Source organism: Falco punctatus (assembly GCF_963210335.1).
Source record: "Falco punctatus genome assembly, chromosome: Z".
In the NCBI taxonomy this organism is placed as follows: Eukaryota; Metazoa; Chordata; class Aves; order Falconiformes; family Falconidae; genus Falco; species Falco punctatus.
Genome location: NC_137586.1, coordinates 67,480,655 through 67,504,678, shown reverse-complemented (window position 1 = coordinate 67,504,678; position 24,024 = coordinate 67,480,655). Strand labels below are relative to the sequence as shown.

The 24,024-nt window shown below is 45.3% G+C and overlaps 1 protein-coding gene across 6 annotated transcripts in view; it reads right to left on the bottom strand.

Annotated features, from left to right (window-relative positions):
- SEMA6A (semaphorin 6A) overlaps window positions 1-8,397 on the bottom strand; it is a 113,839-nt gene extending 105,442 nt beyond the window's left edge. For 3 of the 6 annotated variants that reach the window (XM_080372079.1, XM_080372081.1, XM_080372082.1), the window contains exon 1: window positions 7,811-8,395. The gene's annotated coding sequence lies outside the window, so the exon portion shown is untranslated. The other 3 variants (XM_080372076.1, XM_080372080.1, XM_080372077.1) reach the window with 3 other exon arrangements.
- Window positions 8,398-24,024: the final 15,627 nt, after the last annotated feature.

Genomic DNA, 24,024 nt, shown 5'->3' with positions numbered 1-24,024 from the left:
TTAGAAGTGGAGGGAAATCACTTAATTCTGGAGACACTGTAAAGTGCGAAAGAAATGGAATTTAAATACCTGCTAAAACATGTGGCTTAGTCCTGCTCACACAGAAGCGATGAAAATTTTTTCTCAATGGGAAAAGAAAAAGGAGACCATGATTTGCTTAGGGAAAAGATGCTTGTGCATTATTTTATATTACGCAAACGATTAATATTCAGCTTTACATTGGCAAGTCAGTCTTCCAGCTACTTTCCTGCTAGACCTATTTACTACTTTACCACTTCCTCATTTGTCAAAAAAGCTATTTCTGACTACTCAAGGCTCCACATTTCTGGAAGCATCCATGTTTTAATGCTGAATTTGTGAACAGATATTGAAACATTATTTAAAAAAAATACTGCCAATGCCAACTCAGTGCTGAAGGAGCATTAGTTCTGTCTGAAAAAAAGTTTATTTCCCCTTTTCTACTGTGTAATTCAAGCTGCTCTGCAGTTAACAAGGGTGCTTATTGTCATTTTATTAAATTTAAGGTAACAATAAACATTAACTCAGTCTCAAACATGATGTCATGCTTTATGTAGCTAGGTTAAAAGAGAATGTAAAACAAATTACTGGGATTGCTTAGGAAACCCTAAATGCACTAATTTGCTGAACCATTTATCAGCAGAACTAACGAAAAGTGGTTTTTGCTCTTGCAATGGATAAAGGTAGCCATTAGTTTCTGAAGTGTACAATTTTACCAGCCAGACAAAACAAAAAGCAAATCTTGGGAGTAAATATTAGCTGGACATTCACATAACAAGATCCAAAGAGACATATCCAGAAGTTTCCTCTTTTAATCCAACTCTGAATAATGTTGGATGCTGTTTTCCGTTCCTTTAGAGCTCTTCTACTGCCAAAATAACTGCAAGGTTTGCAAGTCCGAGTATATCTCAAGCCTTTCCCAAGGCACCCCAACACTATCTGAGGCACTGAAACTATGGCAACCGAATAAGAAAGCAGCTTCCATGATTAATAGATGAAGATCCCAGCGACAGTGCCTAGCTAGGCCATAATTCAGGAATGCAGGAGGAATTAGCATAGATTCCATCTCAATCTACCAATAAAAAGTAGATTTTGAAAGGCATCAATAAAACAGCATTTTTTTTCTGCTAAACCCCCCGAAACTATAGAATTATAAACTGTTCAAATTCTCATTAACATTTCAATGAACGGCTGCCCTGAGTGCAAGTAATGGATAAATGTTCAACGAACAATGGTGAAGGAACCAACACAGCCGATTTCCCATTTGACTATCAAAGCCACATGTAGGAATACACAATATATAGAACTTCTGAGTGAAGCTGAGCAGAGAGAGATAAGACAACAGAAATAATGTTTCCTGCAGTCAGGAATATATTTGGACACAGTTTTTCCCATTGTGTTCGGGATTCATATAAGAGAGTGCTTTTTCCATCCGCTGAACTGGAACACCCAGCCATATCTATTATATACTCCACACATTTTCATTACTATGAGGCCCTCTGAGCCTGTCAGGGTCATTGCAAAATTGATGAGGGTTAGGAATACCTTTTTTTAAAGTGCATAATCAAACTTGCAATATTATCTCCAGCAAAAAATAGTAGTGTTATAGTCCTCATCCACTAGATGGTCTCAGACTAAGGTAGAAAGGCATAATAAAAATATTTCTTTCCACTTTCATAAAGTTTTCACTAAAGGCAACAGGCTACTGAGATGATAAAAGCACAAGGATGCTTTTTTTGCCTGTATCACACAAAGGGTATAAGCCCACAGCCGAGGCATGGCTTTACCTGAGGAGGGTGAGGGAGAAGGAGCCAAAGGCTTCCCATACCAAGGACAGCCCACATGCTCCCACATTGCATGATGTGCTGCCGTGCTGTGCATCTATCCCCTGAAACTCTTTTAACTTCAGCATTGCATGAATGTTGTAAAAACGTATTTTGGTAGAAAGTTCCTTGGTAGCAGTTTTCTTGGGGGGGGACGGGAAAATGGCATGTCATAGTCCATGATATGTGAATGTCAACCATCTAGTATAAGTGCTCTATATAGAAATGCCTATTATTAACAATACTTTTAAAGGAAAGGTCATCACTGAATGTAGTGAATTAACATATGTCTTCACTCTGGAGATACAGCAACTGGCAGTTCTGTTAATAGCTGGTTTATCTACTTCATTTTACATCTCTATTTCAGCTACTAAAGAAACACTTTGGGGCTTGGAGAAAAATTCCTTTCATACAAAAATGACTCTGTATTCACAAAGAGCATAGTACACCCCTCCTTTTGACTGATAAATAACTACAGTTCTATACTGGGAAAGACTTCAAGAGGTTTGCAGCGAATTATGGGATCATTCATGATGGTGTTTTCTCATTTTCTTCTTCCTTTTTTGAAAGCTGTTTTTTTTAAAAAAAAACTTGCTATCCACTTCCTTTTTTTTTGTTAAACTATAGCTGGAGGTAAACTGTAGATATCAGAGGGCATAAGTCTGGCGGCCTCATTTATGTTCACCAGGTGCATTACAGTTGAGAGCATGATTATTTTATGGGGGGAGGCATAGATCTCTTATCCCCTTCCCTATTTCCAGTGGCCCCGCTATTAACTGTTAGCAGCCTTTTTGAGTCTGAAGTGACAAGAACTGCAAATGCCCCTATGCCTTTCAATGAACCCCTCCTAAAACCTCCAGAATACTCTGATGCTGTAGGTGCATACCTCTTTTCTTCTGGTTGGTTTTTTTTTTCAGTTCCCACACCACATTTAATTTTTAATCCTTTCACATCTTCCAGCTGCTAAAATAGGATATGCAAGTGAGCAGCCTGGAAATTCTGGAAAATAGGAGGGACACGCAATATATATGTAATTATAACACAGTAGGTGGCACTCTTCCCTTTAAATCCTAAAGCCTTGGAGCTGTGCTGCCATGTTGCCATGTTGCAATCAAGACCCAAAGCCAGATCATCATTCACCGTGGACAAATAAAGATCCCATAACACTGTATAAATATGAATATTCAGTTATTTCCATGGCCACAGGTAATGGTTGAGTTGTCTCACAAGACAGCATATAAAGACACGCAAGCTCCAGTCTGCCAGGTTTGCACTTGAACCGGGTAAGTCCCCTCCTGCCTTCACAGACTCTACGCACATCTAAACTGTTTCTCACTCAAGAGATTGGTGCAACAGGCCAAACCCAAAAATATTCCTATAGAGGGGTGTCAGGGTCAGGCCCAGGCTTTCCTCCAGCTGCTTGTTTCTGCCTTTGAACACGGTTCATAGTTGCTGCATTCTGCTGACCAGCAGCCAGACTCCATGCTACTACGGACTGTATGTGACAGACAAAATGATATCTGTGTATGTCTCACCCCCCTCAGAGTAATTCTGATACACAGAACTAATGAGCATAAAATGCTCAAACAGTCATCAGTAGAAGCCTTGCTTATTCCTTGTATTTTTCTGTTGCGCTGTCAAAACGTAGCTTGTCACAATTTGTCAGATGCGGCTTGCTCCAGAACACACAGACCTTGGTCTGACCTAACACTGAAGGTCAATCCAGAGCAAATGTGCTCACACCACAGCTTCAGGTCCTCACCAAATACTGATTCCCAACAGAAAACAGTATTTTCAGGCTGGGGCCTAAACTTGGAAAAAAAGTATCTATTTGAGTAATATTTCAGCAACTGCCTTTACTCAGAAAAGTACTCAGGCAAGCACGGCTTTACAGGGTGAGCAAAGCATGTTCGGATGAATGAGACAGGGAAAGATAAGGGCTAGAGATTTACCTCCTCAATAAATGATTAGTAGGAGGTAAAATACTGCAGCATCTGTATTAAATTAGGAGAACGAAAACTTCTGTTTTTAGTACAGTTCAACTCTTCTCTAGCATATGCTGCATCTAATAGAGTTGAGCGTTATTTTCCAGCCTTCACCCGGTTGTTTGTTTTCAGCACTCTGCAATAGTGTATGGGAATCAGGTACTACACACAAAACATTTGTTTGGGTAGCACAACAATGTGTTCTTGGAAACAAGTTGGATGTGAGGCATGTGTTAGCTCAGGTCAATTTAATCCTAAAACATTTTATGTCTCCCCTGCTGTAAACCATGCAAACTCCTTTCATGTGTATTTATGTATGGCTCTTCAAAACAAGATGACAAATTTCCCCTTCCCTTCACAAAACATGCACAAGCAAGTTCACAATCACCTACTTCCTTTTTAATGCAAACAGTTCTAGTCTGGATTTATCACAGGTCATTAATTTGATCTCTCTCCTTTTCTTCCCCCCCTCCCCTTTTTTTCTTCTTTTCAAAAATGCAATGAAGGCAGGTCCTCATCCTTAGCCTGACCTATCTCCTTCTTCAGTCTTAAATTCCAGTAACTGTGATTCTCTACTTACAAACATTAAGAGGGGTTTATGGCTAATATTTGCTTTTATCTTCAAGTAGCTAGAGATTGTAGTTAGTACTGTTTCTCATAGATGTTAGTGCCCAATTATTTTTGGTTGAAGTAGTATGTAAGGTTGGTTTTCTAATTAAGTAAGAATACAAAAATTTTAATGCAGATTAATTGAGAATACATAGAACATCTGTGACCATATGATTCATCCTCTCTGAAGTATTCACCCATGCATGCTTCAAGCATTTGATTCCTACTACATAAAAAGCAAAAAAAACAGTATTACTTACTATTTTAAAATTAATATAGCATTTGTACAGAAACCTTATCTGGGCATTCTGCTCCTGAACTAAAATTTCCATGAAAGCCTGAGATTTTCTCCAGTGAAGAGTGGTGGAGAACAGAGATCAAAATTTTTATGCACAGGAAATTATTTGGCTTTAAAGAGTGTTAGGTCTCTTTATCTATACCTTATGAGAGGCTACAATATTAAAAACAGGTTCATTTTAGATACAATTATACCCTAGACAGTGAAATGCCTTGGCAACTGCACTTTTTTTAACAGTGACGAACCTTCCCGATCTTACTGAAGCTAGTATTTGCTTTCAACCACATACAAGGCAATTTTCCTCACAATGCACAACAGTCTTATAAAAAAGAAAAACAAAACAAACAAACAAAAAAAAACCCAACAAACCTAACCAAAAAACCCCACCCAGAAGTTAACCAAGAAAGTTCATTTTCCTTTTCTGGTCTGAAATCAAATGGCAAAGGAAGCCCTGAACATGATAACAGCTGCATAAATCTTACTCTGAGAGAAATGTCACAGACTCCTCAAAATCTCCATGAGTTCTGTGATTAGAAGAGCCTAACCCTGCTGGACTTTCTCACGTTGATGCCAAAGGGTTTACCCGCCAAGTAAAGATTACTTGGATGAGAATGGCTCACTGGATGACACTTAATGAACACAAACGGAAAGCAGTCACCGAACTAATTTTTTGCAGAGACTGTGGGAAATTCGCACCTCTAGTTACTATCTTTGAGGTTAGCTTAAAAATTAATATCGTCAATGTATGATACTAAACAAAAGTTAGCAGAATCAGTGTCAAATAATAAGCCACCGCACGCAGCCCTGTGACAGAAAATGGTTGTGGGCATTCAGCTCTTCGTTATTTACAGCACCTGCAAGCCGCGTGCGTTCCTTGGGGAGACCAAGCATTCATTCACCTTGCAGAGTCAGGAATTTGCATCTTTTACAATTTATTACGATCTGACTAAAGCCTTTACTTGTGCCGTTCTATTAGTGAAATAATTTTCTGCCTCCAGCAGCTCGAGATCCGCGCTGCATGCACAGACGCTGGCACAAGCATGCATGTTTACAAACTTCAAAAGCAGCAATTAGCTCGGGAGAGGAACTGAACAAATTCCCCTCTGGCCAAGCGGTCAAGGTTAGAAGAAGACAGAGCCATCTGCCTAAGGAACACCGAGCAGTTACCGCCTTGCGACTCACCCTGGGAAGAGCCAGGCAGGACAGAGGCGGTGCCGGCGGGCAGAAGGGCATCTCCGTTGCGACTGACCGGGCTGCACCCCCGCTTCCCCCGCCAGCCCCCCACCCGCACGCCGGCCGGAGCCACCCCCGGGAAACGCCTCCCTCGGGCGGGAGGGAAGGGAGGGAGGCAGGCAGGAGGCAGGCGCGGTGGGGCGGCTGGGCGGCCGAGACCTCGCAAGAGCCAGGTACTTTCTCCGCACGTGAAGGAGCCGCAAACTTGGCGGCGCCCTGCCCGGCGGCGCAGCGGGGGCGGTGCTGACCCGCAGCCAGCCCCAGGGGCTGCCCGAGCTGCCGCCGCCGCGCCCCCCGCGCCTCGGCCCCACGACCCCAGCAGCACAGCCCCGGGGGGCGTGCGGGCTCCCGCTCGTCTGCGGCCGCAGCAACGGTTCCTAACGCACCTTGCCCTCAGCCGGGAGCCTTCCCCGCCCGTGCGTACATGGGGACGGGGTGTGTATGTGTGTAGGGGGAAACGCCTCCCTCCTCAGCATCCTTGCCCATCGGCAGCATCCTGTCCCTCCGCACCGTCCCTCCCCACCTCCGCAGCAGCGGCGCGAAGGCGCCCCGCCGCCGGCCCCCGCCCGGCTCTGCCTGCACCCGGTCCCGGGGCTCCCCGGCGGCGCGGGGCGTGTGCGGGGCGCCGCGCCGCCAGCCCGCAGCCCCCCTGGGAGGGCCGGCCGAACAGCAACGGCTTTGTGACGGCCGGCCCTGTCATTCCCCCTTAGAAAAACTTTCTCTTTTCCGCCGTTTCCCCCGGCGCCCCCGGGGCCGGAGGGAGGAGAGGAGATGAAGCAGTGGCAGGGCAAGGGCGCGGGCGGAGGGAGAGGAGCTGGGCCGCCCCGCGATGCTCCCCGCTCGCCGGGCCGCCCGAGGGGTCCGGTCTCCCCTGGGCTCTCGGCGCCGGGGTCAGCCCGCCTGCCTGCGCTCACCAGCCGGGGAGAAGCGGCGGGCAGAGCCGCCGGCCCGCGGAGGAGAGGCCGGCGGCGTCCCGCAGAACGGGGTGAGAAGCAGCCCTGCCCCAGAGCCGCCCTTCTCCACGGGGCTGCGGGAGGTCGGCCGGCGGCCGCCCCGGCCGGGGCGCAGGGGAAGGCGGCCGCTGTCCGCGGGGAGCGGGCGGGGAGGGCAGCCCGCAGCCCCAGCCCACGACCGCGAACAAAGCCCGCGGCTGCGCCGGGGGTTGCGCCGCGCAGCAAGTTTCCTCAGTTCCCGGCCCCTGCCCCCCAAAACGCAACCCCAACCTTGGGGGAAAATAAAATAAATTAAAAATAAACCCGAATAAATCAGGCGGAACCCAACTAGCCCCCCCACGGGAGAGCTGGGACCGCGGCGTTGCGCCTCTGCACGGAGCGCCCACGTTGTCCCTGTAACAAAGACGACCCCCCCGACCCAGCTCCGCACGGTGCCCGGCGGCCCGGCCCCAGCCCCGCCGGCGGCGGCCCGCGGCCACCCGGCTCCCCGCGGCGCCCCGGCGGGCGCGCCCCCCTGCCGCCGGCCCGCTGCGAGCAGGGCTCAGGGGCCCGGGCACCGCGCATGCAAGCTGTGCCAAGGGGCTTGGGAGGAAGGCTAACACGTTAAGCAGTCGTAGGGGGTGGGGTGGGGGGTGGGGGGGTGGTGTAGAAAAGAAAAGAAAGGCGAAGCCACGAGATGCCTGGAAAGTGGCAACAGCAAGCGCAGCGTGTGCACTTGCAGGCGGCTCTTCTCCCCAGGCGCTGCAAACGCTGTCGAGGCAGAAAGCAGCAGCCAGCCTTACACCACGCACCGTCCTCGCTCCTCCCGAGCCTGCCGGGGCGACCCGGGAGCTTTCCTTTCCGAGCAACCCAAAAAGATCAGGTAGGGATACGGACGAGGGAGTACTGTACCTTTTCGGTGCATGTATCTAGGCAGCTAGAGGACAACTAGCTGATGTAGTGTCCCATTTAGTAATCCATTTAAGGGGATCTCTCTGGGAAACTGGAGCCACTCTCTCCTTTGCAATCCTTTGTCATTACTACGTGTGTGCTTCCCGGGGGATGGAGTATTTAATATTTCTACTTTCTGAATTGCAAATGCAATTTGTTCATTTCCAATGATGGGCGAAAAGAGGGGAGGGAACACGGAGAAGAAGGGAAAAAAGGGAAAAATAATAATAAAAAAGCGTTAGCAACTCCTCTCCAGACCCAAATTCCACTACGGTTCCACTCCAGGAAGTCCCCTTCAGTCGCGCCTCGGGAGGTAAGTCATTTCGGGGTCTTCTCCTGATCCCTCTCTACCAAAAGTGCTCCCGGTGCGACAGCTGCTTCAGGAAAACTCCTAGGCTGGAGGCACTCGCCGTGCCACTGCAGGATAGCGAAGTCGCTCCTCGCCCCGGGCTGCCAGGCATTGGACTATGCGCGGCGAGGACTGGGGAGCCGCTGTCTCCCGCCGCCTGCCGCCGCCGCCGCCGCCGCTGCCCTGCCTCCCCTCGGCGCCCGCCGCCCGCCTCCCCTGCCCCTGGGACGCGGCTCCGCCAGCGGAGGCGGAGACAAAGCCCGGACTGGACCGCGGCGGGCGGGCGGACGGGCGCGCCCCGTTCCCCGCCCCTCCGCTCGCCCCGCCCCGCTCCGCCGGACGGGGCGCACGCCCGGCAGCACCGCCCCGTGGGCGGGGCCTCCGGGGGAGGGCGGGGTCTGCGGGGGCGGGGCCTCGGCAGCCCCGGGCGGGGCGGCCACCGTAGAGCCCCGGGCGGGGGGCGCCGGCGGCGGCTTCGCGGAGGCGCTGCCTGCCCGTGCCGGCGGGGGGCGGTTCCTCTCCCAGCGCTTCCTCCTCGCCGGCGCGGGGCCGCTGCCGAGCGTTACCGGGCTTACGCCAAGCAGGTGCGAGCGGAGGGGACCCGCGGCCTCCGGCCCCCGCCCCCGGAACTGCCGCCGCCCCCAACTCCGCGGCCGGCGGCGGCGTGGCGGGGGGCCCGAAGCCGGGCTTGCGGAGCCGCCCATGAGCGGCGAGAGCAGCCCGGGCCGCCCGCGGCGGGGCCACGGTGCGCGGTGCCGGGGACCCGCGGCTGCTCCGCGGGCTGCGGGCGCGGCAGTAGGGGCCGCTGCGGAGTGCGGGGCGGCGGCGCAGCCCCGCGCATGTCGCCGCCTGGCAGAGGGCGCCGGGTCTCCCGGGCGCGATCCCCCGTGTCCCTGGGGGGCGCGGGGGCTGGAGCCGCAGCTGCCGGCTGGCGCGGGGCTCGGCCGCCCGCCTGTATTCCTGCTCCCCTTCCCTCCGCCCAATCCCGCCTCCGTGGTCGCTCGCTGCGGTAATCCCCGTCTCGGAGCCGATCCAGCCAGCTGCAGGAGCAAGCGGCGCTAATGCATTAATCCCCCCTTCTCCGGCCCCGCGCCGAGGCCCCCCGCCGCCGCCGGCGGTAATCCCCCCGCCCCGGGCCGCGGGGACTGTGCCGGGCGCCGCTCTTCCACCCGCCGCGCACGGCGGCGGAGCCTCCCGCGCCTTCACCCTGGCCCCGCCGGCGCCGCGGCCCCGGGACGGCGGCCCCGAGAGCGGGTGGTGCGGGCCCGGCCGCCCGCGGGTCTGCCCCACCGCGCCGCTGGTGATCGCGGGGCGGGCTGCGGCGTGGAGCCGGCGGGGCAGCGGAGGGTCGGTGCGCTGCGCACCCCCCGCACGCCTCCCCGCCGCGGCGCGCAGCCCCTCCAGTTGTAGCGTTAATTTCCAGCCTCCAGATCTCGCCGGAGTAACGCCGCAAGGAGAGCCTCGAGTTACTGCAGCGCGAAGGTATCCAGTTTCCAGAGGGTTCATTTACATTACATGTGCAATTGCTTTAACACGATTTATACTTGGGGTTTTTTTTCTTTCTTTTTTTTTCCAAACCAGGTAAGTGAAAGGACAGACTGCAACTAGGGGTTTTGCTGCCGGGCCACTAAGTGTGGCATTAAAATGAAAGTAATTGCTTGTTTATGACAGCTGTTTTTCAGCCTTTTATTTTCAGATAATGAAAAGACTCTTGAGAAATTGGTTTTGGTTTGGTATTTGATTTGGGATCTAAAATTACACACGCATTCATTCAGTTTCTAGTTGTTAGATTACAAAGGAAAACATTCATCTGTATCAGGGAAAAGTTTCTTCTTTCCTTTCAGACAGTTGAAACTGATTGTATACTTAGGGTAATTTTCTGACCAAAGGAGCTGAGACTTAATATATATTTACTTTCTTTCTTTCCCTGAAAATCTAAAACAGAAGCCAGTTCTGCACCAAACAGAGTAATTGCTGGGGACGGATAAATTTTAGTGGAACAAACTTACCCTAGATCTGAAAGCAATTAGAGAAACTGAACTGGTACAAATAATTTCTGGGCACCCAAGCGCGTGTCAGGGGGGTAAACCAGATGAATGTACCATGATTTGCCAAGACCCCTAACTCCATTTCTACAAAGAGGCCCCCAGTCATCTCATGCTACTTTCCCCCCTGTCAGGAAACGCGAACTGAGACCAAACACAGTCAGGATTTGTGGGAAATGCCTACTCAAGAATACTGAAGGCTGACATTCAGTCATTACATTATGCTCAATCGCTACGCAGTTTTGAGGTGTTCAAAACTTCCACTGACTTTGTTGTGGGTTTGAACTGTAAGCAGATCTAGATTGGGCCCTTGCTATGTGCTTCAGATACTTCACAAATATTTCCGCAATACTGAATGGTTTATTTTACACTTGCATTTCTTCATTAATCAAAAGGCTCTCTGACAGAGAAGGTTTGCCCCCCCTATATTTAGGGGTTTGAAAAATACAGACCAGATTTTTATATTATGAAAGTTCTGCAAGAAGCAGGGAGCACAAAAGAGTTATATTTTCCAGACACTGGTACTAGCTAAGGCACCAGTTGCTAGAAGTTTCATATTCAAGTTCTTTTACGAAAGTTTTTTCTATTCAGCCATTTTCTTTCCCTGTCTTTAATTTCTTATTTCCAAGCCTGCACTGCCTAATTTCTTCACTTCAATCACACATCATAGCCCTTTTCATTTAGCCTTCTGTCAAAACAAAAGTCGGCTCTGCTGTCCTTCATTCCCTCACTGCTGCTTTTGCTCTTAACTCACTGGAATTGATCTGCAAAATCAAGATGTGTCTTCATGGCTTAAAAAACGCCCTCTTTTCTTTTACCTGACTCCCTGTTCCCTTTCTGTCTCTGTACCCAGTCCTGTAAATTGTTGTCCTGATCTTTCTCTCCCACCAAGTTTTTTAAGCTGTTTTTGTGGAACTTTAATATCAATCTCAATTCTCCATGCTGTCAGATTTTCTGAAAACAGAGACACAACCTTATTTGTTTTCCCTGGACTAGTTAACAACTGTGGGCTACTCACACTGGCTTGGGGAAGGGAATTATTACCCTTGTTGATGGGAAAAGACATATTTTTTCACTGGCTGCTTTTTGGCAGCTGCAGAGGTAGTGTACAGTGGGTTTTCCAGTCAGGAATTCTTGGTAAGGTCTCCATGGAGCTGTGCATTTTAAAAGCCTTGTCTGGGCAATTCACACGAGCTATAGAGAAGTTCTCCAACTCATTCCAACCCCTCTTCAGAAAAGGTCTCTACCAAAGGTGTGACTTGAGTGTATATGAAAACGTTACCTTTACCCCTCCCTCCCAATTACATATGAAATATGTTGACTTGAAGTTTGTCGGACACCTGGCCTACATGAGGGAATGGCTCTTGGGTGTCCTTCACTGGCAGCAGCTGATTCTTTAAATTGGGTTTTGTGAAGTTCGACGCTGTTGACTTGGCAAGCCCAACACTGTATACATTTCCCATATATTTCCCACTCTACCAACTTCCCAGAGCCATGTGGCTGTAGGAGCAGCATCCCATTAGAGACCGTCCTGAGGAGCTGGAATACTGCAGGGGTGCAATGGCACCTTGTCATTAAGCACACCCCATTCCTTATCCTCCCATGTCAGAAAAAACTGTGCAATATTCCCCAGTTTCTGTATCAGATGTTCTTGTTAGATTCAGTTCAGTTCATTCTTGCCCCTGTTTCAAAGATTCAAAGTGCAGCAGAGTTTCACGTTGACAAGAAGCAACACACAAGAGTGACAGAGCTGAGGATTTTGACAGCTGTCTGAGAAACACTCTGGGGTTTTTCCCGTAAGAAGGTCTGAGACAGTTTTGATGTCCAGAAGACACTTGAAGCCTGTAATCTTAGGAGGGCTTGTAACTCCTTTTTCCCCTTTCCCATTCTGGCATCAGAGGAGATGCCTTTACCTGTCAGGATGTATCTCACCGCAAATAAAAACAAAATGTTAAGTACAGGGACATCTTAATGTAAAGAAGCGTTGACTTCTTTAATCTTACAGCAATAGTGAAAGCTCATCAAAGTGCAAATATGATTTTTGTCAAGACAACATTATTGGATGCCTGGCAAAGTAATTACTCCTACACAGAGAAAAATAAGATCTTTCTTTTAAGCAGTTCAGAGGAAATCGCCAAACTCAGCTGTACTCTAAAAACGTGGTTGAAAGGGAACAGGTTTTTAACCAGCATGTAGCTGTTCTTGGGCACACTGCAGCTAAAGGAAAGAAGAGTCATAAAAGCCAATATGGACCCAATTCTCAGTCTTTTAATGTAAAATGGCAAAGGGTCTTTTGCCCAATTAACTCCTGCAGAGTCAGGCTCATAGTTTAAAATTATGAGTGCTAGACATTTTGCAGACTGCTGTAAGCATGTAGAATGAGATTAGATTAAGAACAGTTAGGTCACGAGTTTCCTCCATTGATGAGATTTTTAATGGCTGGTGAACTCCTGCAGAATTCCTTCTGTAACTAAGGACCTTACTAGAAATGCCACATTTTTAGACTGCTGGATGGCATATATGTATTTGCTTTTCTGAATCAGTTTGTTCAGACATTTTCCGAATGAACACCCAGGTGACTGTAGGCTGACCTGGGGTGCGCTCAGCAGGGGTGCCCAACATGTTCAATATTCAGGCAAGTTGTTCAAAATGCTTACTGGAAATACCAGGAGCTCCACTGAAAGATTTGCCTGGGAACTGAAAGGGAGCCTGTCTGTGCCAATTGTGTTCAGGTTGGTCTCTACAGCTATGGAGGATTTTGGAAGGCAAACAAGGCTGTGGAGCAGATGTTTTATGCAGAAGGCTGCCCTGGTCAGCCCCTGCTGTACTGTGCCAGAAAAATCAACAGAAATTCATGTTGCACCGTGAGCAGCATTCACATGTCACTGTGTCATCTACTTCCCAGAACCGGAGAGTGTTACATGATGGTGAAATAAGCAGAGAATACTGTGGATAGCGGCTGGACCATATGGTGAAGGGAGTGGTTCCCTGTTAAAAAGACAGAATAACTGAGCGTGGAAGATCAATATGGGAAAGTGATGTAAAATTTAACTGTCGTTAAAACCAACAGAGATTTGCAGAGATTCATTGTCAAATTACTCTAGCCACATATGGGCCAGATCCTCCTCTGGCATAAATTAACACAATCTTGTTAATGTTAATGTGTCCGTATCAATTTCACCTGCTGCTGATCTGTTTTATAAAATTTCACCAGGAAGGGAGTGTATGGTAATTTCTAACTAGCCTATGGAGCTCCACAACAGAAAAATAACAGATCTGTTGTATTCCGTAGGTAGTTGTTTAAGTCACTAGAAAAATTATTTGCTATTGAACTCTATCGGATTTTCCATAAAGGGAAGCTTACTTTCTTCACACATTGGATGTTGATGATCTCACATTCATCTCTTCTAGTAGGGTCTCTGAGAGGAGAATTAATCAGAAACTGCAGAGAGAGCATCTAAAGAGAGTTTTCAGGGTTTCTTTCCCATCAGTTTTAATATGGAAGAAGACCGTATGCTCCTCCATTACTTCACAGTGGTTTAGTTTCAAGTATTGTGCCCTAAATTTTTAGTTCACTGCTTCAGAAATTCACCCACCACACCCCCTCCCCGAGTTTTTCCAGTATTGTGCTTAGATGTTGCATCCTTTTTGAGTACAGTGAAGAACTGAATGGAATAAAATATGTCTCTCAGCTGCTGTTTCTCTTTATATGATTAAGGTTTGACACTGAGTTGTTTGGACAGCAAGCGAAGAGGTGTAGAGAGACTCTCAGAAAACACGTAAAAGATATTTTGATTGGAAAGTTAAGTCAAATTCATAGAGTTTTCTTGGGGTGAATCCTCTGTGCTCATCAGGACTCTGTAAAATCAGGGGCTTGATCAAGAGCTTAAGGCAAACAGTGAGAAAAGAGATTTATTTTGGCTTTGCCTGTGTTCTTGCAGCAGATAAATATGAACCACCGTGAACCATTTCAGTGGCTCCCAAAAAAAGCAATGAACATTTCAGATCTAGATGGAGGAACTAAGTGTAAAATTATTATAAATGAGAAGACTGCACTGAAAGAAGTCAATATTATAATAAAAGTGTTTTAAATACAATTACAGCATCAAACTGAGAGCAAATCCAATTTTAAATAATAATAAGTGGTTAGTTTAATAAGTCAAAGTCATTGCTTTCAGTGTCCCTTCAGCTGAACTGAGCCCTTAGGAACACTCAGTAAGTAGAATTACCAGGCAATACAATATTACCAAAGAGAAACCTTTAATGGTTTCAGTATCTGAAATAAAGAGGCTTTATTCCATTCTCCTCCCCAACACACACATACTTGAATTCATAACATTAAATCTCATCCAGCTGACTTTATTATTTTTTTTTTAACCCTCAGATTCATGGCAGTGGGAAGAAAAAAGGGCCTGCAACTGACAAACAAAAAAAAAAAATAAAAAGGAAGGAGACAGAGGGGACAAGAGCAGCCAGGACAAAATGGAAGAGGTGAGGAGAAGGCTCCAGCTGAGAAAATTTATGAAGCAGAGTGTGCAGTGTGGGTGGGAGGGAGGGAAACCAGAGACAAGTGATGGGGGAAGGAGAAAGGAAGAAAGAGGACCAAAGAAAGAGCACAGCAAATAGTCTTTCTGTGAAGCAAAAGATTAGTGAGATATAGTAAAGCAATGTAGGAAAAATGGGATTGGTTAAACCTTGACAAATGAGCAGCTGTTGGAAAATGATCCTTTAGTCAGGTTTTGTCCTTCAACCCTGCGAGATTACTTAAGTAAAACAAGTAATGAGAGGCTGAGTTGCCCTAGGTTTACACTTGCTTTTAAACAATATGAATATTTTTACATACTAAAGGAGAAATTAATGTCAAACACATTATGGCCTGCTAAGATACAGAAGAGTGACTGTAAATGTGTTGAAAGACATGACAAAGTATTGGGGAAGAAAAAAGCGTGTCCTGCTCTTGGCAAAGCAGTTTTCATTAGTGTCAGTCACCTTCCCACACAGCCTGATGAGCTACTTGGACCTAATTCTGTGTGGAAAAATTGACAACAGGATAGCCAGGAAATAACAGTGCTCTGGGACAGGGATCAGATGGTGGATCAGTCTAGAAAGGCACTGGGGTGACCAGCTGTCACCATCCCCAAGTGGGCTGGCTGTAGTTCACCTTCTCTTGGCTCACACCTGCGAGCAAGGCGAAAACAGGAGACTAGTGGAAACTCCTCTCTCCCACCCCCCCTGTGCACCTGCCCTAGCCAAGGGTGAGTTAATGTCCTTGGTGTGTCATGGGTAAGAGCAGAAAATTATTCCTCTCCAAGGGAGGACATGGGATGAGCCACCAGTTTGTAGCACAGTGTGGCCTTTGTGGCATACAGTGGGGAATTGGCACTGGGGAGTTGATGGGGTCTTTTCAGTGTTTTCTGAGTATCCTTTATCTGACCAAGAAGTTATTCAGGAAAAAGAGCTGAAATGGTTATTTCCCTTTGTCTGCTTGTCTGTAATCATTCTGCTAAGAGGAAAACTGTCAGGATGGTGTTTTTAGGTCTAGTTCAATTAACTGGCATGGAAAGGGCTCTCTCTTCGCTTTTCCCTGTATTGCATTGGGCCAGAAAAGGTAATAATATGAATGCTGGAGGCACAAGTTCAGTAGTCTAGATTTATCCAGGCAGCTATCTGTACTCTGCCAATAGTACTTGTATTTAAAAGGGTTTTACTTGGCGAGAAGCTGCAGTGAAGCTAGTACAGGTAGCTGTGGAGTTAGACGTTTCTTATGTGTGCAGAGAAGACAGCTTCTGGCCCGTCGGAGGGTGATGGTGACTACAGCATTACTGCCAGGTGCAGCCTCTCCCTCTCCCCGGGCTGGCTGCAGGCTGGAGTTTCCTGGTGATTATCAGAGCTGAAAAGCATTTGCTAATGAAGCCTGCAGTATTACCAGGGAATGAGGGAAGGGGAGTGGAGACTTCCTGTGTTTACTCATTCCTGGCAATCTTTAGCTACCCCCTGCTCCTGAGTGTGACTGTCCCAGGTAAACCACAGCCGAGACATTCCAGCCCTGCCTAAGTGAGTTTCAGTCACTCCGCTGTGACTGATACTAGTGCAGCAAAGTTGAGGGGAAGTGACTGAAAGCTGTTTGGAAGATTTATCACTGATCCAACAGAAAGGGCAAGAGACCCTGCTGAAACTGACTGCTAGGGGAAGCCTGTTTGACTCACCATGAAAGTAGGATATTTAATTTCTGAGTCAAACCATTGTCCTTTCCTTAAACCATCATGCCAAACGTAGTGTATTAGAGCATACTTAACCATGCGTGTGTGGAAGTTTAGTAGATAGAGAAGGATACCTCATAGGTGCAGAAGTGGCAGGGCTATATATAAAGAAGAAGAAATGTGGAGAAAAACATCAGCTTGCATGAAATAAACCACAGGTGTCCTCATTTATGTGCCATCAGCAATGAAACTCCCACTAACTGAAAAATAATTTCACCTATTATTGTCCAGGGTATCATTTATAGCAATATTCTTGGTGACTAACTCTTTGTTTTGTCTGTCCTGAAGACATTATTCCTCACTTTTGGCAGGGATTTCCTGTGGATGTTGCTTGAATTGTGCACTCAGCCCTGTGTGGAATATGCATTAGTGTTCACAGATCAGCAGAAAACACATGTGCATTTTAATATCTACTTACATGCTATGTCACAGACACAAATAAAAACTTGATTTAAGAGTATTAATTTTTGCTTGTTTCTATGTTCTATTGAAATCTTTGAGTGTTCAGCTGAATAAAAACCAAAGCAGATGTATAAATAAGCGACGTTTGATGTGGTTTAAAGTGCTTGGGGTGAAGAAGTGGCCTTACAGAAGTCTTCGGGAGTTTTGTCACTGACTTTCACAGGACCAGAATATCACTCAAGATGCGAAATCCATTACATTAACCAGTTTGTAACCGTACATTCTAACTCTATGAAAACAGAAAATTAAGAAGACCATAACTGTAAAATAAAATAGATAAAATAAAACAGGCATTAAACTGGAAAGTCTGATTCAATTCTTGGTCTCACTGGAGTCAGTGGCAAAACTGTAGCTGACTTCAGTGCGGTGAGACACTGATTTTCAAGTCCAAATCCAGAATTTGGCAAGGTCTTTCTGTGTATCAGGTAACACATATACAAGCCACCTTTTCCCACAATCTGCTTCATGCTAATGGAATGAATATCCCATTCCTGCCTCTTGGGAACTGGTTTCACAGTGACTTTACCTGTGCTATTTGCTCTCAGATCAGTGTCTGACACCAACAGATAGATGTTTTGTATGTATGGTTTTGTTGGTTGGTTTGTTTGTTTTGTTGCTTTTGTTTTAAAAGGAGTTTATGTTGTTATTTTTCATTTTGGCCTGCCAGAATTTAAAAATAGGCAAGACCACTGCATAAACTACCTTTGATACCCTGAAATTTTCCAGCAGAGTTCTAAAACCTTTTAAGTAGGGGGCTTACAATGAAAACTCTACAGTGACCTTAATAATGGTGGCAGATTATAATATGCAGGTTGCTAAAATGTCTAGTTAATGAATGTCAGTAGGATTGGAAAATGAAGAGGGCACTTCTTAAGGTCACCATGCTGTGATAGATTTCTATCACTAGTAACAATGAAAAATGCACAGGAATCTATAAACACTGCCTCTTTCCTCCAGAAATTGGCACCATCTCTTATTAATTAAATTGAATACAGAACAATATAAATCTCCCAGTGCTTATTCCACTGATTTCATACATACTAATGAGGATGAGCTTCTGAAGCTGGTGGTTGGGATCATTTATTGAGCGGTGGGAAAAATAACATCAGAATTCAGACCCCCTGCTGACTTTGCACACTGTTGTGCTAGATTTATATTGGCCTACTAATAAGTAACTGAATACATTAAACGAGGCACTCGTCACTGCAAGGGTTACAAGGGACTCCTTGTTTTTCTTCCTTGTGTATTCTTTGGTGAGGAGATTAGGGGAGATGGGCCCATTATGTAAGTCTCTCCTCTTCGTATTTCATCCACTAGTTCAAAGCACTCTTTTTCCAAACAGAAACTATGCCAAAGCTCTCATCAATCATTGAGTCCCAGCAGTTGCAAACTCACTGATTTTGATGTGAAGTGTGACAGTCCTGCCTCTTTTTCACCTAAGAAAGTGAATCACACTATGCTTAGCAGTTCAAACTCTACATCGCACAGTATGCATGATTAGCGAAGAGAGAAAATACAGGGCATTCAGCAGCCAATGAAACGTCCCTTTAGTGCTCTTCTCTGGGAGAAAATACAATGGAACAAGTAAGCTGGATATTCCAGTGCTGCATATGTTACTGCAAAAAACCTGGGAGAGTCCTGTATATCCACATTTTAATTTTAAACTGAGAGACTCAGCTTCTCAGTCTTCTAGATTTAGGTTAGAAGGCAGTATGCACTGTGCTGCCAGACAAATGATTTGTGTTACAAACCTAAAATACAGCACTATTACCACACTCTATAGCAAATGCCCTATGTCCATGTGTGTAAGTTTGGCAGGGAAGTATTGAAAACAGTGCTGTATGGCAACCGGCAATAAATGAAGACTTTTAAAAATCTGTGACTGCTGTATTTTCTCTGTCCACCACTTGTTAGGAGACAGGCAAAATACACCAGCTACTTCAATCAGCAAACTCATCCCTTCTTACAGATGAGTTTACAGCGTGGTGTGGGAAACTCAATTAGCCTTATTAGCTCAGACTGTTTAACTGCACAGGTAATTAAGAGTGGCCACCTCTTCAAAAAGCTCCAGCTGCACTATGGCTGTACTCAAGAGTGGGAGGTGCTTTTGAAATGTTTTGCAAGCAAACTGATGGAAAGAAGACAATTTCTGAAGAACAGGTGACATATTGGACACGGATTTGTGCAAGTGGGGCTCCCGTGTAACCATTGCCTCCAAACTGGCTAAATGGTTCAGTTTCTTCAGGTGAGTTGCAGAAAGGGTTCCAGTACACAACTCATTGCCCTCATGTTATGTGGCTGGAAGATGAGGCCTGAATGAATTCAGTGGTGAACAAGGAAATAAAAAAAAATAGTGGTGATGAAATACAGTCTATTCCTTATTTGTATTGTGCGTGGCAATATATAGGTGAAGCTTTGCGAAAGATTTTGTTATATGTTCCAGTTGACTTTGCACTGTCTGTAACACCCTCTGAAAAAAAAACCCTAAAAAATAACAAAAAATACTTAATTTTTGTTGGGTTTTTTTTTTTGGTTGTTGTTGTTTGGGGTTTTTTTTTGGGGGGGAGGGGGTGGTTTGTTTACTGAAGTTTCTGTATCCAATGTTAGAAAAGCGAGACTATAACATTCTTCAGAGGTAATGGGCGCAGAGCAGGTGGAGGTTCTCCTTTGTATATCATGAAGGAGATCTCAGTCAATTTACTTTCCATTTTTATATGCATCTTGCTTGCTACATTTCCTTCCACCTGACAGCTCTTGTTGGTGACCTGTTTTGTGAATGGAGATATTCTTTCCTTTGAAGTTGTAATTTGTCTTGAAGGAACTACCTAGGAAGCACTCTTTACTGTTAGACCTTGAAGCAGGGTGGGGATTGTTAGTCACCTCTGAGCATGTGGGTAAATCACAAGTAGTATATTTTACTTTAGGAACTCAGTTTTACATTATAACTTTCTCCTTGAGAGGTCATGCTCTTGCATATCCTTTCTTGTTTGTGGAACTTAACAACTTAACAACAACAGCACTAAATATGTTTTATTTGTAATATACAGCGCATCAAATGCTAGTGCATGCAAATAGTAACTATGATGTGAAACAGCATTTGGAAGAATGGGTGAAATACAGAGAACAGTCAAATTCATTTTGCTATACTGATAGGAGAAAGATGTATTTTTTTTTATATAAAGCAGTTCTTATCTCACTGACCTTACCTCTTTCATCTCATTGCTGGGCTTTTTTTCTTTTTCTTTTTCTTTTTTTTTTTTTTTATTGCTACCTTTTAGAATCACAGGGTTTATGTATGTTTAACTATATAGAGGAGGCACTTGGTAATAAATGACTTTTCAAAACCATGACCTCTTTGTTCTGGTGCCAGTAGCTGTAGGACAAAGTTTTTATGATGCATCAGTTATATGCCCATGAGAAAAGATGTAAAAGAAACTTGAGAAACCTCTGTTACTTAAAGTATGTGTACTGAATATGGAAATAAAGCCTTAACACATCTTTTAGTTCACCAATCCTTTCTTTGCAATCTTAAGAGTCAGTTGCCCTATGTATTTACTGGAAGTAAATATGGGGCAGAAGTAAAGCAGTCAGCTGCAAGGATGAGGTAGAGATGGAAGTTGCTATGCTAAGTCTGTAAGAAGTTGTAGGAGCCTGAAGATCTTCTTTGGATGATATCCAAACCAGGGATGCAAATTTTCCTGGCTGCAGTTTACAGCATTGAGAGTCTAAAATTATGGCAGATACTTAGTACTTTAAGCTACCTCCTACTCAAATATCTGATTCCTAGACTTTTGTACCACATTGAAATTACACCATTGCATGCTGAAGATTATAATCTATTCTCCTTTAAAAGAAAGTCCATTAAAACTACATATGTTATCATTAATCACTTATACTTGGCAAGTCTTCTACATCTGTGCACTATTTACCTTTTGATTAGAAATATAATGAGAAAAATGGTGTGTAGGGATTTGCTTGGCAAAATATCCTGTATGAATGGCACACAATATACCTAGGGCAGGAAGGTGGAGACAGATCCAGAAAGGGATGTAGGTATCTAGTATGCAGCCAAGATCGTGTCCACACTGTAACCCTTATTTGTAACTCTCCTTCTAAAGCAAGGTACTTAACTATCCAGAATGATACTATTGCCAGTTACCTTGTTGAAACTGGGATTTAATTCACTGTGTTTCCCTGAACAAATGGATCATGCAAGAGAGGAGTCATACCTAAACATGTAAACTTACAAATGCTGGAATTCTGTGTTTCAGATAGGACAACTGTAAAAAAACCCAACTGAGTAGCAAAGCTGGACCCAGATCCAGTGCAAATTTCCATAAAAGAATGAACCTATCCAGATAAACAGCTTAGAACAATTTCTGCAACTCAAATGTGTTGTAATCATTACCAGATCTGGTTTTATATGGATTTGAATCCATTAAATTCCTTGGCATTATTCCTGATTTCTACCTCTAGCGATATACGTTGTATTATTAATATCTCATACTGGATAAACGCTCAGTTCTTTCTGCCTCCTTCTATTTTATGTGTATGCATGTACTAAGTGACATCCAGGAGGTGTCTTCTTGTCTGTGGGTGATAAAAATTCTTAATGCTTATATTGTGACTGAGTTCACCTGTTTATTCAAGCAGCACACAAATGTCACTTTGCTGGTTTAGGTCTCCTCCCTTGGCTGCTGTTTTCTGCCCTTGCAACACTCATACACCTACTAGAAGGATGAGATAGGCAGCTCCTCTCGTGGCCTTCATCTTATTTCTCCTTCTATTAGGAAGCATTAAGGTAAGAATGTGCCTGTATACATGATCAATAGGCCTTGCAGGAGGTGAGGTGTTTAAACTCCATGACATGTGTCATGTCAAGGAGCCCTGGGAGCTGGGATTCCTGACGCTGGCCATTTGGATATGACTACAAGGAAAGCAGGCTGGACTGACCTACAGAAAATAATTTTTAACTGCAGCTAATAGCAAAACGCTGTCAAAGTTTCAAAGGATTTAGCAACATTTCTGTAGGAAACATTTAAAGGGTCTTGTTAAATCAAACATTCCCATCTAGCTCCAGAGGCATTCATGTCCCAGGTCTGCAATGTTTGGTTACACTTCTATTGTTTGATGTAAAGCCTTAGATCTTCAATTAATATGCAATTCAGTGTTCACTGAGACAATGACAGGATCTACTCAGCATTTTGGCAGCTTTGTGAAACTCAGATAAACTCTAACCTTTGCCAAATACAAAGGATGATAAAAGCAGAAGTTGCTCTTTCCAGCTGAATTAAAATAAACTGCCAATGACTTTGTAGTCCTCATCTTTTTTGCTGCTTTACTGTGGTAACCTTCAGCTGGCATTGCATGGCGCCTATAAAATACCCACTGCAGAATTAATAAACAGAGCTGCAGCAGCACGCGGGAAGCCAGACACGTGAGTCTGCCCTCAACCACTTTTCATCCATTAGATTCAAAGCGAAACATATGTTGCTAGATCTCTCTAGGCTGCCCCTGGAAATAGGTAAGGAGTCAAATGCTACAACAATCTACTTAAAATGCCTTTGAATGCAGTGGGGCAGGATTTCACCGAGCCTGTTAACTGGGAGCAGAGCGAGATAGCATCATGAAGATCCTTTCATGTCCATATCTCAGGGCTGAGATGTTGAAAGAGCCAAGTACAAAAATTGTATGAAAACCTGGTTTCCTGTAAAATTATTTGAATTCTAAAAGACCATGATTTTCTGCAAAGAAGAAAAAATGTAATGCTACTCTTTACATGGAGTCAATAGACAGTACAGAGGCAGAAAAAAACCCCAAAAGCAAAACCAAAGACCTAAAATATTGTTGAGGGGTGGTTTTCTGCATCATATGAAGTCCTGTGTGTGTGATCTGACAGTTTATGACTGTATCTCAGGGCTGAGATCTAGTTCTGCATAAAACAGGGGAGCATATTTATGATTACTTTTCACTCATATTACCAGACATGGCGGGGGCTGGGTGTGTGTGTGGGGGGAAGTTCCCATGACGTGCTATTTTTAGTCACTCACAAAGTCACAACAGTTCTACATTTCTACTGCTTAGTGCAAGGTCTGTTTTGTCTCTGGAAGTTTTTCAGAGAGAATAGGTGTGAAAGGCCCTCATATGCCTGTTTAAACAGTGTTTTATCTGACTTAAACAATTCAAGTGGTAGGGTTTTGTCAGCCTGACACATCCAGGTTGAAAGGTATTTAAGAGAGAATCACACAAACAGCTCCCCTAGCAGATTGAAGAGGGTGATAATCCAGGTGAGCTGCAGAAAGCTGGCCTTGGAGAGCTGGGGTGGGCACTGGGTGGTGGAGTTTTTAAAAGATCAAGTGATTAACCGTGGTCCTGGGACTGTGCACCCAAGGGTTAACACAACGTGGGTTACAGCCTGGATAAGCAGTCCTGTAGGCTAAGGGGTGAAAAGAGGAAAACCTCACGTGCTCTGCTTCAAGTCAAGTAGTCTCGTTTGTTAGGAGGGGTTTTGGGAGCGATATGTTGGCATTGATGTAGTTGCAGTGGCAGCTTCATCCATCCGGTAGTCTGGGGACTGGTCTACTCAACAGCTTGGGCAAGGTTTGGTTGGGTTGTTCAGTCCTCTCATCTGTATGAGAAGACTCGGAGCTCCAGGGGAGTGCTGCTGCTGCCACGCTACTGGGTCTGTGACGCTGAATTACTTACAGCCTCATTTATGACCCTGTTTCACTTCATGTGACTGACCTGAAGAGCCATTGCACTGAGAGCAGTGAGGCTGACAAGATACGAACAGGGAGATTGATGACTCTGGAATAAACTTTGGCATGTTGATAGAGTCAGCATGCTGCAAAACATGTCGGCTGAAATCCCTGTCAGGGGCACGAGGGAGCTGATCTTGAGTGAGCCACGTAACGCCAGCCTGTGAGATGAAAAGGGGCATAGGTAGTATCAATATCACTTCCTCAGTTTTCTGAAGCCTACTTTCAAGATTACTTTCTTTTTCTTTTTTTAAGTCAAAATGATTTAGCAAGTTTGTAACTAGTTTCAGGACCACTAAGC